At 35.7% G+C, this 14,186-nt stretch overlaps 1 protein-coding gene across 1 annotated transcript in view; it reads left to right on the top strand.

Moving 5' to 3' along the window:
* The first annotated feature begins 2,730 nt into the window (after positions 1–2,730).
* The window catches only part of LOC134806405 (inverted formin-2), a 44,113-nt gene continuing 32,657 nt past the window's right edge, over positions 2,731–14,186 (top strand). Inside the window, exon 1 of the mRNA XM_063779672.1 lies at positions 2,731–2,765. The gene's annotated coding sequence lies outside the window, so the exon portion shown is untranslated. The remainder of the gene's footprint in view (positions 2,766–14,186) is intronic.

Below are 14,186 nucleotides of genomic sequence, written 5' to 3'. Positions count from 1 at the left end.
CGGCCTGTCAGTTAGAACAAAATTTTGACAGTTCCGAACAACTGACAGGCCGATACCGTCCGGCGGACTGTTAGTCAGTGGGCCCCTTTAGGTATTTTTTGACAGATAATACGCAGAGGAGAGTCCATGCATGATGTTTATATGTCACCTGTTATTAAGTAGTTACTTATGTGTTTTAGATAATGTTCAATCATCTTTACCCATAGTAGCAAATCAATATTGTATGTTATAAGTACATATCATATGGCAAGCGGTCGGCCCTGGCGCCGGTTGTGACCCACATACACACATGCGTTTGCTAGACCGACTTAGGCTTTAGATATTGTCTGATTTGTCATTATTAACCTGTTTTAGGGTTCCGTTCTGCCATTTTGTTTTGGCTACGGAACCCTGTCCGTCCGTGTATATATCTAAAAATCACTCACAGAAATATGAGCGAATCACTTTCCTACCACTTATAAAGCAAGGTCCCCCGCCGCGTATATGTATGTTCGTGATAAACTCAAAAACTACTGAACGGATTTTCATGCGGTTTACATCTATCAATAGAGTGATTCTTGAGGAAAGTTTATGTGTATAATGTTAAGGTTTTGTGTAACCCGTCCGAAGCCGGGGCGTTTGCACCTAAAATGACCTCAAAACCTAGTTTTATCCTGGTCTCTCCTACATAAGACACCAGTACCGGCATCCCACGGTAATAAGGAGCATCGTAAATGGAGTAATGAATCGTTTCTGGTCTAATCTTAAAGGTAATTGAAATCAAATTATCATAGCTTTCACAGTGCTGTATTGCACTGCTAGCTAAACGCTATAAGTTATCTGGGTTTTATACTTAAAAGACAGGATGGCGTAGATTGGGAAGTGAAATGGCCAATGAAACTGTCAATTTAGTTCTTGGAATATAAAAGCGGGAAAAAATGGAAACGATAAAAATAATTTGTTTGCAAAAACGAAATTTTCGCACGCTAGTTCGGTATGTACAGTCACAGAATTTGAAGGTTTGTCAGTTTTGAACCTTAATGCCATTACATAGAATTGAAAAGTGACAAATCTTCAAATTTCGTGACTGTACAATGTACATAAAGTAGGTACTAAATTTTAAGCAAAATATCCGTTTATGTTTATATACTTATACTATTAAGAACTTCGTCAACTTAACGTTCCAATTAATTTTAATTTTCTGCATAACAAACATCACAAAACGAACACAAACAATCAATTAGCTACCGCCTATCTCGCACTACCGCACAGGCCTATCGCACCTCCTTAATCGCACATTTACCTTATTTATTTTCAAAAGGTTTTATTACCTTTACATCATACATCCTAAATTAAACCTTATAACTATTGCCTTAAGATTTACTATGGAACGGCCACCTACACGCTTCTACGACATATTATACATGAATCGGTATAATCACACAGATTTAAGTTCCAATTTCAAAAGATCTTAACTCATACATACTGCGCTTATAAAATGAACTTTATACACATCAATATAAGGTTTGATTTCGAAATAAAGTACAAATGTTATAAGTAGTTTTTATAAAGTAAATAGTTCATTATTAAGGGTGGCGGAGCGCAGGCGCCGCTTTGACACGCCGCCGCCGGCTGTGCCTTATAAGGGATGCGGATAGGCTATTTTTAGACGTTTCCAGGAATTATATTTTCTGCATATATTTGTTTGTGTTGGTAGGCCTAGGTAAAGTGGCTATATTATTATTATTATGCTATGTATTATTAATTTCAACTCAGTGTCAAGAATGAGAAAAATCTCAAGTAGTTTTATCATATCATAAGTTACTTTAATTTGAATACAGGTATGCATTCACACTACATTCACACTAGCTGCCGCCATACAATGGAACTTACGCTCTCATATTAAAACGACAATATCTGGGAGACCGAGCTATGCTCGGAAAACATATAAAAACTCAAAAATGCGCGTTTTTTCAGAGATACGACCTAGCTAGATCGATTTATCGCCCCCGTGAACCTCGATATAACAAATTTCATACAAATCGTTAGAGCCGTTTCCGAGATCCCGAAATATAATTACTTATATAAACAAGAATTAGATTCACTAATAACATGAAATTTGACATGAACATTTAACTAACATATATTTTGTTACTTATGTCTGGTTTTATTAAATTAAATAGTTATTTAATATACGTACCTGCCTACTCATGGTCAAATTTAGAGGAACGCGAAAAAAGGTTTAATTACTGATGGATTACAGCACATAAAGTAATTTCAATAATAATATATTTTTTTTTTGCGTTCCTCTAGCTCAGCGGTTCTCAATCTTTTTTTTTACGGAACCCTTTCGGAAAGCGAAATACTTGATGGAACCCTACAATAAAACAATAGTCACTCACAAGTATGTCTCGGCGGTGGCGGCATAATAAAATTTTTCGAGGCGACTAAAGCATAATAGTGTTCTAAATTCTTGCGGAACACACTTAGAGTATGGCTGCTCTAGCTAGTCCATGAGTGTTAGAGTTCAATCAAGAAAAGTCTGCATCGATTTTGATAGCCCACGCAGTGCAAGTGTTATTTATACGTCATACTTTCATAGAAGTTTGACGTTTAAAATAGCATTTGCACTGCGTGGGCTATCAAAATCGCTGCAGAGTTTTCTTGGTCTAACTCTAGTCATCGCGTTTAGTTTACAAATCACGTTTCCTAAACCCTGCGTTTTCATCTTACGCTAATTAGTCCTTTTTTGTTCCAGATCTCCTAATGACATTCCATAGATAATCGTAAGTATTCTTACATAACAGGCTCACTGCATTCCAACACAACAATGCTAGCTGCACCAAAAATGTATTCTAATCAGTAAAGTGGCGCGCAGACGATCAAGCAATATGCTCGACGAACATAGGTATAACATACGTATATTATATCAGAGTAAAGATTAGTCATTAATCAAGATGACAATCATAATTAAATTGCACAACGGAGATAAATCTTAAACTTAAATACGCGAGTAAGTCCCGTTGTGCAATTTAATAATGTTTAAAAATCGTGAAAGTTTAAATTAGTGGTATGATAAGCATACATCGTCAAACGCCAAACGAAAACAAGCATTGTATCGGGATGACTGATGCTACGAAATGCCACGTGATTTCCATAAATACATTATTTAAGTTTGGATGAATTTTCTATCAACCATTGTCTTGTTGGCTAGACTGATGTACTATTTGAAATCTGGTATACCTATTTTGTGCTATGAAACCTCTACGGCCGTAGAAGAAATAGTTTTCACTCTTGTCAATGTCATTCAATAAAATAACGTAAATATTTACATAATGTTCTTATTATATAAATAATGAATACATAAAAAAATCAAGCACTACTAAAAGTCAACCGATTGACGTGAACCAACATTTTAGTCAAGCTACTTCGATCACGCAACTATCCATGCTTAAAAATTCCTTCAAGCTGGGTGGTAAAGATCCATCTCGATCTAATTGTCAAGCCTACATGCTTGTTAAGCACGCTTGATCGTCTGAGCAGCGTATAAGAAATTGTTCACTGTTGATCCTATACTTTTATCGCCACAGAACAATGGGTCACTTATATTATTTTATTTATTGTTTTTCTTATGCTACTTCATGTATTTGTTTTGTTGAGCGCCAAAGAGGATTATAGTTATCAGACTGTATAATGTAAAACTTCTCTTTCATACATGTGCGGTTGTAGCAAGGGTGAGTAGGTAACAACTAATATTCATGATTGCACTCTTCAAAAATTTATTTATCTTATGGCATTGGCATTACAGTTACTGGTTTTCAATTAAATATAAATCTAAAGATTGAGGATTACTACACTCTTTAGATACTAAAAATTTACTTTAGTAGGTATAATATTAAAAAAAAACATATTGAATTTTATAATTAATAATTGGAAAATAAAATAAACTTTTTCTTTCTTAGACATTATTTTTAGATTACACAATTGTCTTTCTCTGAGTTATAGAACAATTAAAAAAACTAGCTCTAAAACATAGCTTTCTATCACGTCCGGTAACGCATTTAAGGAAATAAATACAGTCGTTATATACAAGTCTGACATAAATGGTAGTTACATTACTTAAGTTTACAGCGGGTATTATACGGACATGTTTGTGCCTTATATGTCGTATAATGTGGCTTGTTCGCTTCCTTGATGTGGACAAGATGGATGCTGTATTGTGGTATTTGTCTTTCGGATTCCGTGTGTACTAACTAACCATTGATGTTGAAATGTCCTTATAGAAGTCGACAGATTATGTGATTATTATTTTATACTTTATTTTCCCGCAGTCTGCGAGGGATAATTGAAAAAAACTATCCTAATGTCCTTCCTCGGGCTTCAAACTATATCCATACCTTTAATGTCAATCAGTTCAGCGGTTTAAGCGTGAAGAGGTAACAGACATACAGACAGAGTTACTTTCGCATTTATAATATATTAGTAAGGATTAGTAACTTCTAAGCACCTGATTGAATCACAATATATTATTTGTCACTTGATGTTACATCGTTTTAAAATACTTCGGTACCCCGCCTAGTTTCTTGCGCCAGATTGTTTTAGGAAGGAGATTTTTCTTCATAAATCGATGACCAACTTGAAAAGTTGTCGTCCCATTTTCTCTTAAATTTAATACGAAATTGAGTAACAGCGTTTTATTGTCAATAATTCAATTTATTTGGGAGCATCCCCATATCCCCAATCAATTTGTAAAAGAACGTAGTAAATTTACGTAATGACTCCTACTGCGTGTTTTCGGGAAATTAGTGATGTTAATTGCTTAATTAGAGAAATGGAAGAACATTAACATCCTCCTAAGCAACTAGGTAATTGCTTTCGAAATTTCGGAAACAGTTTAATATAATCAGTTGGAAATAAGTATCTAATGTGTAAACTAATCAATTAAATAGTGACGTAAAAGAGATCAGGATCAAGTACGCCCAGAGCCAGCCTATTGAATAACCCTACCTCCTTAAACGCAGCGCAGGCCTAATATCATCAACCTGTAAGCATGAGGTAAGTACAATGCGTAAGAAATAAATTTTATAATAGATGAAGAAATCAGGGCCTAGTATTGTACCCAGCGGCACCTTCCTTAGTAATCCTGCTGTTTTGTTAGGGTTCCGTACCCAAAGGGTAAAACGGGACCCTATTACTAAGACTTCGCTGTCCGTCCGTCCGTCCGTCCGTCCGTCCGTCCGTCCGTCCGTCCGTCTGTCACCAGGCTGTATCTCACGAACCGTGATAGCTAGACAGTTGAAATTTTCACAGATGATGTATTTCTGTTGCCGCTATAACAACAAATACTAAAAACAGAATAAAATAAAGATTTAAATGGGGCTCCCATACAACAAACGTGATTTTTGACCAAAGTTAAGCAACGTCGGGAGTGGTCAGTACTTGGATGGGTGACCGTTTTTTTTTTTGCATTATGGTACGGAACCCTTCGTGCGCGAGTCCGACTCGCACTTGCCCGGTTTTTTTGAATCCAACGCGTACGCATGCCTAAAATCATCAACCAATAGGCGTCCAGTACAATGCGTAGGGATTAATATAAAATGAAGAAATCAGGACCCAGAAGTGTGCCTTGCGGCACCCTGCTTAATAATCCTACTGTTTTGAGTCCGACGCGTACGCAGGCCTAATGTCATCAACCTATAGGCGTGTGGTACAATGCGCGCATCCGCCGCACTTGAAGTAGCGGCTTCCGGTTCGAGGCTAGGGTTGGCTGTGCTCGTTTTTGGAGAATACTCGTGGAGCTTATTCAAGTTGCCTTTGACTATTCGACAATACATCAATACTTTGTTCTATCACTCGATAGAGTTGCTTCCCTTTTTAGGGATTCGTGCCCTTAGGGTATTTTCTGGAGCATATTACGTAGACATACATGTGTATTTTGTGTGTAAAAATAAGGAAAGCATCTCATAGTTAAAAGTGTATGTCACTGTGCTATAAATAAAAGTCGTCATTTTTATACAGAGTGCGAATGCCTAGTTTTGAAATTTTAGACGTTTTTAAGGATGACTCACGCTTGACCGGGCCGGGGCCGGGCCAGAGCTTCCGGCGCTTCGTTTTCTATGGAAAGTATCACGTGATCATCGATCAGCCGTCATAGTAAATGTACATATCGGACGCCTCGGCCCAGGCATGACCCGGTCTAGCGTGAGTCATCCCCTTTAATCCAGGATTTTTCTAACCAAGGATTGCCAGCCCTGAACCATAATCAGGGCATAGACAATGCGTCGTTGTGGCCATCTACAGCCTGCCCAAGTGTGGCTGGTGAGGCATGTGTCATCCACGACACATTTACTGATGCCAATGACGACCGATGAAAATAAATGACATAGGCTTATGAAAATATTGCAGGTCCGTTGCATAATAGGCCTATCAAATTCGATTTTTTCCAGTAATTAATTGCCAGCAAGCTGGAAATCGTCTTAATACCTTCATTTGGTCCGAAATGTGTAATAAGCTTGCCGGGAATTAATTCCTCAAAACGCTTTTTTTGGATCTATTTTGATTGGCGTATAATGTTAAGAAACTTATATATTCATAGAATTTGCATATACCTACAACCCTTGAGGAACAGAAATATGATATTTAATGAGTGTTTTTAGTTCCATTTTTGGTGACTGTCAAAAGTTGCTTGATAGCTGATTTTAACCTTTCATATACTCGTATAGTATGTGACGGTTAAAAATCGTGGATTCAAACCTCAGTCGTACTGGAGAAGCAGAAAAAAAATCGTTCTAAAAAATGCAACCTTAGGTAATAGATATTACCAAAAATTCGGTCAGGTTCCTTATCATTAGGTACATAAAGAAGGTTAACTTTCAGGAACAGAAATTACATAATTACCTACTTTTGTTTTTGACTAAATAATTGGTCCAACGGAGATGCTTGATATAAACCGGACTAATCCCCATAAGGCCTAGTTTACCCTCTGGGTTGGAAGGTCAGATGGCAGTCGCTTTCTTAAAAACTAGTGCCTACGCCAATTCCTGGGATTAGTTGCCAAGCGGACCTCAGACTCCCATGAGCCGTGGCAAAGTGCCGGGACAACGCGAGGAAGATGATGATAAATGTCTGATAAGAAAAAAATACTGATGATAATATATGATTTGAATTAACGATTATATCTTTTTCTAAGTATAATCGTAAATTGATAGAGACTTGTCAAATTAACCGTTTCAAATGCAATAAGACCGTATTTATTTCTCGTACCGACTGCTCTTTACCCGTGATATGTAGGCTAGCTGTCAGCCGTGTGCTTGCATAATGTACCGGTTTCAAGGTCTGTGTCGGCCGGAAGCTGGTTCGAAGATACTTTAAACAGTATGTATTGCGATGGGATGGCCACCTACGATCTATGTGTAGGTGCCTACAGTACTCCCGGGATCCATTTTTTGAAACGTAACTAATAACTAATGCCTATATAATAAATGTTACTAAAGTCGGACCAAGAGCTAACGCTGCATAACATTCGCAATTACTAAGTATGGCAATGTCATCATCAATAGGTAATGTCAGAGTTCTGGTCCTTATGCACATGGAGCATGGTTTGTCACATATTAATTAGAGTCTGTTCGGAAAGAGAAGAGTCCTGGAATGTATGGGGCCCCATAAATTCCATAACTAGACTTAATATCGCAAACATTTTTAACATAAGGATACAGTTTTTTGTGCCCTCCTGTGACATGTTGTTAGTTAGACATTAGCCACAGCGGGTCAGTAACTTGATCCGCAAAGGTGCTAAAACGATAATAAATAATAAATCAAACTGGTTTATTTTGCATAACGCCTTTACTGGTTCCGTTACAATATAAAATATTATAACTTTTAAGTTTATCTTGGCCACAAATCAAGAGTAAGTGGACATAAAAACAAACGGATCTAGATGCATTTAATTAAGATTTAGTAGTTTTAAATGTACAATATATAAATCACATTGATATACTTACTTGCATTGTCTCGAATTTTATTCATGCCAGTCATTAAACGTTTTATTATTATTATTTTTAAATATCTATGCCAATTTTTTATCAATCTGATACGTCTGCGAGCGATACTCTTGTGATTTCGGGGTTGGTCTCACAGTAAAAGTTTCTCAGTATGACCTACGTATTCACATCGCAAAATATTGCAGGGAATTAAGAAAAAATACATTGTATTATGTACCAGAGTAGTTAACTTATTGTATACAACTACATAAGCGACATTTTTTTTAAATATGTTTAGCTCAAACAGAAGAATTTTACTACAGCAATTAATGTGATATTTATACACACACAATAAAACAAAGCAAAGACCCCTAATACAGAGCAGACATATTAATTTCCATCAAGTTGATCCGAACAGACAGACATATCGTGTGACGGTCGTACTTAAGGAAGCGATTCGTTAAGACAAAAACTTGTATGTTGTGTTATCCAGTTCCAACTTATATTTATAGGACGTACTTATTTTTATTGCCATTCGTAAGGAAAAATATTAAAAACACGTATCGAAATGGCATTGTAAAAACCAGTGGGCTACTTTGCTTCGTTTAAGACAATAATACAATCATAGAGAAATAAGGAAGGATAGAGTGCTCACTCCATACATCAGTTTTGTTACCAAAATGCCTATTATTTTCGTAGTCGACCTGCGATCATATATAACCATGGATACCGCCTTTAGGAACATTACCGTTCAAATTCTCGGGCCAAATTAGCACACATACACAATTACGCCTACATTCAAATAAGACGACGCGTTTACAGAGCCTGTAATCAAAGCTGGTAAACAAAATAAGAGTCATCTTTATTACACTAATGGTACATAGCTAAGTGTAGATGAAATGCATATAATGTCAATAACTACCAATCAGCGACATTAATCCGCTAATAACCTTCTTGCTGTACGTACTGGCCGCTGAGATTTCGCGGTTCATATTTGATTAGAATATGACTTGGACAGGGATAGGTTACAGTGAAGAACCAGTCAAATAATTCACGTATAATAATTTAATGCAGATTAAAAGATAACTAGTTAAAATGTTGTTATGACATGACAGACTAACTCAACATAATTAAATATATCATTGTTGTATAAATGTATTCCGCTATAATAAGTATTTTGTATATTTTATTATCAATCTGCATGGCTGTGCGAAGTCACGTTCAGGTATAGTCTGTTCGTTTTTCTAAGATCAAGTACGCCATAGTAAATGTATGGCGAACTTGATCTTAGAAATCGGACTGGCTATACAGTCTGCAAAATTTACATGGGTACACGAATCGGGTCAAAAATATTTGAACAGGCGGAGTCACAATAAATCCCCACTTTCAGTTCAGAATATTTTATATGTATATAGCCGGTCAAGCAAGTTTGTCAGTAGAAAAAGGTGCAAAATTAAAATTTTGTATAGGACCACAGCCGTTCGCGCGCTTACATTTTCTAAATTTGCCGCTCTTATAATATTTTAAACTTTCGCATTTTGAACACATATTAGCTCACATTATACGAAACGAAACTGATTTACGTCGGTAAATCAAGGTAATTGAATATAATTCGCGTTAGACCCGTCTATAATGTGAGTTAATATGTTTGCCGCTCTTTTCTACTGACGGAAATGGCTTGAGAGAGAACCTACATATATGTGACAGTAGAGGGTGGATTCAAATGATCAACATTTTCAGATAATGTGTGTATTTGTTAAATTAATTCAGTGAAAGCATGATAGGAAAAATGTATCTACATATAGGAGATCGGCTATGATTATCTCACGGGTTATATCTCATGAACAGAACATATTCTAGATATCTTGCCAGGCATCCACTCAATTTCATGTCTCTCTAATTGGACAGCTTTTTTCCATAGTTCTCTGCGAATAGCATCTTGTGGGAATCTGAATGGAAAGTAATGTAAAATGACAATACCAAATTTGATTATTAATTTGAAATAACTAGGTAGTTTTTTTATAGCTCCATCTCATGAAATAAAAAAGGAAAATACAAATCTGTAACAAGGAATTTATTACTACATTTATAATTATATAGAAAATACCTAAACCAAACACAAGTTAATAAAATAGTCTACTTCATTTAGCATAACACCATCCCTATTATCCTCGCAATTTAAAAAGTCGTATGTTGTTATGAAAGTCGTATGCAGTTGTTACGTTTTAGCTTAGCACGGTAGTATTGAAAACAAATCGTCATGTTTTTTCCAAATTCTACTGAAGTTATCTGTTTACTACAAGTGAAAAGTGATTCCACTGTCCTTGGTATGAACTAAAATAACTTCTGCACCACTTCACGACACATTAATATATTTTTAATTACAAAAAATCGTTGTTTTTATAAATCAATTTAGCCATTTGTCACTGACTGTCATCTCGGTGGTACTGAGATTGCCAATCGAGCAGTTTGTAAGTACCGCCTATCGCGGGGTAGTTTGCGTTGGGTCATAATTGAGCGGACAGAATACTTCCATGTATAGCATTTCGCTGTAGTCGACATCTAGCGTCAAGTAGCGAAATTATCAGTACTGCTACTCGACAATAGATGTCATAAATTAAATAATGTTTTGATAAATTATCTCTCCTTCAGGTTAGTTTCTGGGATCAACTAAAAAATAAAGAGTCAAAGGAAATTAAAAAAATCTACAAAACGAGTACTTAATTTCTTATTAATTAAAAAAAAGTTGATTTTCAAGTATTGTTACTAAAGATAAAATAGAAGATTTTAATATGAAGAAAAACTTGGACATGACGACGCTTATCATGAACAGTGGCACAACTCAAAATGAAATGCTATTGCATTTAATATTCTATCTTTTACTGGTAAGATTTAAAATCGAATGGCAATTCATTTTGTTTTGTGACACTATTCATGATAAGCAACGTAATTTGAGTACCTATGTGTTTAAACAACTGATATTTTAATTAGATATATAGCTTTTTGATGAACAACCTGACTGTAGAACAAATGATAATAAAATAAAAATATAGGTTTTTGATAAATTATGGTATTCTTTTGAGATTGTGTTGCAAGATTTTTATCAAGTTGTCTAAGTATTATGTATTTTCACTGGATATCATACATTAACTCCACGTGAACTTTAACTGTGAAATATAAGTATCAATTTCCTTAAACGTCTTAAAATTGCATGTTATCTATATGCAAATTCTACGTTCACATCTACATTTTAAACCTTACATTGTTGTAATACGAATCTAATTTGCCTGTACTTTTATAGACCTCACACGTCTAGCTCCAAAACTTAGCGTTTCGTAAGCGATTATCCATTGTAATCCTTACAACGTTGTAGTAAGATTCAAATTAGCCGGTACATCAGACCATAACGCCAAAACGTGACGTGTCACATACAACATTTGATTTTCAACCTTACATCTTTCTAACACGATTCAAATTAGGTTGTCCATGAGACCGCAACGCCGAAACATGGCGTTTTGCAAGCGATATTCAATTTTCCCCATTCGGCGCGCGCGCAGAGAAAGCGCACGACCTCTGAACCGCTGTCTCGCTAGGTCCCTACCGGTTGGCCTAGGTTCGAATCTGGGGACACTTAGGATTTAGGCAATGAATGACTAGACACTAGAGACTTGCATAATATAATTTAGTATTCGTTTAAGCTACTTAACTCTTAACCGACAAAGTGTAGTGTCATATTTTGATAGGAAATTGACTTTAATAGTGTTGCTTCCACACTCCATTGCTTGCTATGTCGGTGCAAAGTTAGCTTAGATTCTAAGTTAAGTATAGTTAAGTCTATCTAAGCCTTAGATGGACTCTTTTAATATGGCTGCTATTTAACTGATCACCAGATTTAGTAAAATTTAATACCAAAAAAAAATATTTTACCACCCTAAAATAATGAATGATCACCAAAATTATAACACCATTTTAATGTGAAATGATTACCAATTTTATTACATTATACTATCCTTTTAAAGGAAATGACACCAAACTAATCATTATTAACCCAAAAATTGTAAATGATTACCAAATTTCAAACCCCATTTTAATGTGAAATGTTAACCAAATTTTTACATCTTGCTATCCTATTAAAGAAAATGACACAAAAATATTCATTGTAAACCCAAAAATAGTAAATGACCACCAAAATTAGAACTCCATTTTAATGTAAAATTATAACCAAATTTTTAAATCTTAAAGCAAATTACTCCAAAATAATCATTGTAAACCCAAATATAGTTTATGACCACCAAAATTGTAACCACATTTTTATTAAAAATGTGCAAATATTTAATTTAAATTAATTAATCCACTTCGTCACCTTTTTCTAGTAGCATTTTATTTCTGTAACAGTTGCAGTTCTAACCTAACCTAACCCACTTTTCTAGTAGCATTTCGTTTCTGTAAGGGTCGCAGTTCAAACCTAATCTAACCCACTTTTCTAGTAGCATTTCTTTTCTGCAAGGGTCGCAGTTCAAACCTAACCTAACCCACTTTTCTAGTAGCATTTCGTTTCTGTATGGGTCGCAGTTAAAACCTAACCTAACCCACTTTTCTAGTAGCATTTCTTTCTGTAAGGGTCGCAGTTCAAACCTAACCTAACCCACTTTTCTAGTAGCATTTCTTTTCTGTAAGGGTCGCAGTTCAAACCTAACCTAACCTATAACTTTTCTAGTAGCATTTATTTTCTGTATGGGTCGAGTTAAAACCTAACCTAACCCACTTTTATAGTAGCATTTCGTTTCTGTAAAGGTCGCAGTTCAAACCTAACCCAACCTACTTTTATAGTACCATTTCGTTTCTGTAAGGGTCCCAGTGCTAACCTAACCTTACCCACTTAACTGATAGCAGTTTAACTTACTTTTCTAGTAGCATAACGAAATGCTACTAGAAAAGTAGGTTAGGTTAGGTAGGTATGCGGTGCGGGGTACGGGGGGTTGAGCGGGAGGGGCTAGTAATTTTGGCATCAGTTTACTTTATTTGGTAATATGTATGTATACATTTTTTGGTAATCATAGTGGTTTATTTAGATGAAAATATCGCATTAATTTGGTCTTCAAGATTTGGTGATCATTAATGATTTTTGGTGGTCATTCAATATATTTGGTATTTGAATACAATTTGAAGGGCAGTCGTAATTAAAACGGTGGTACTTTTGTATTTTTGTGGCCTTATTTTTTTGGTGTTCAGTAATTTTTTTTGGTAAGCATGTTTTTTTTATTTAGGGTACCAAAGTATTTTTTGGTGGTCATTATATTTGTAGCCCTTTGATATCATTAGGTATTTGTACAAAATCACTTTTTTGTCTTAGACTATCTTTTATTTGTGTTTTCTTAATCAGAATTGTTAGCTCTATTTGTTGATATAATCTATATTGCACAAAAGTATTACATAATGTTACAAACGGCGAACTTAATGATATAATGCTTCCTCTACCAGTCAACCTTCGGCCAAAGCAGATAAGTTCAATAGGTAAAAATTGTTTAGATCAGTCTCTAGAAAAATCTGAATGGGCGACGGTAATTGGTTACCATCAGGCGATTAGTCTGCTCGTTTGCCTTAATAAAGAAATCTAGTAAATTTGCTTCATGTTCTTAAAAATAAAATGACCTTTACAAGGACGTAAAAGCACTATATCTCCCGATTCGTCACCCGACCTCAACCTTATCTACTCGGACAGGCCGAGGATCAAACAAACAAAATGGCCACTTTTAAGGAAGCAAGGTGAATGGTAAGGGCGACACCCGTCTTACTTGTCTGCCCAAAAATGTGGGACCTTGGGTATTACTTACAACTGGCAAGTCAAACTGCTATACGAACCAGTATAAGCGTAACCGTATTGCTAAGCTGTGGAATGAACTGTCGTCCGCGGTTATTCCGGACCAATACGACGTTCAAACCTTCAAGAAAAGAGCGTACTGCTCATCTTAAAGGCTGGCAACACACTTGTGACCCCTTGGTAGCATGGTAACGTTTTTCAATTTGTAGCCTGTTTCTTTTGCACTCATGAAATGTTCATAATATACGCGATGGCTTCCCTTTTCCAAGCTTTATTTGTCTTGAAACGTCATTCAACGTAAGCGTCATTCTAAATTTTTTTTGACTTTAGATTTTTGAGCCGAGCTGAACCTCACAGGGCTCTTATGCTCAAGATCGAAATCGTACCTTGCCCAGGAGGCATGACAG

This window comes from Cydia splendana, chromosome 1 (assembly GCF_910591565.1).
Source record: "Cydia splendana chromosome 1, ilCydSple1.2, whole genome shotgun sequence".
NCBI lineage: Eukaryota > Metazoa > Arthropoda > Insecta > Lepidoptera > Tortricidae > Cydia > Cydia splendana.
The sequence above is the reverse complement of the archived record's forward strand: the minus strand, read 5'-3'. Positions and strand labels throughout refer to the sequence as shown.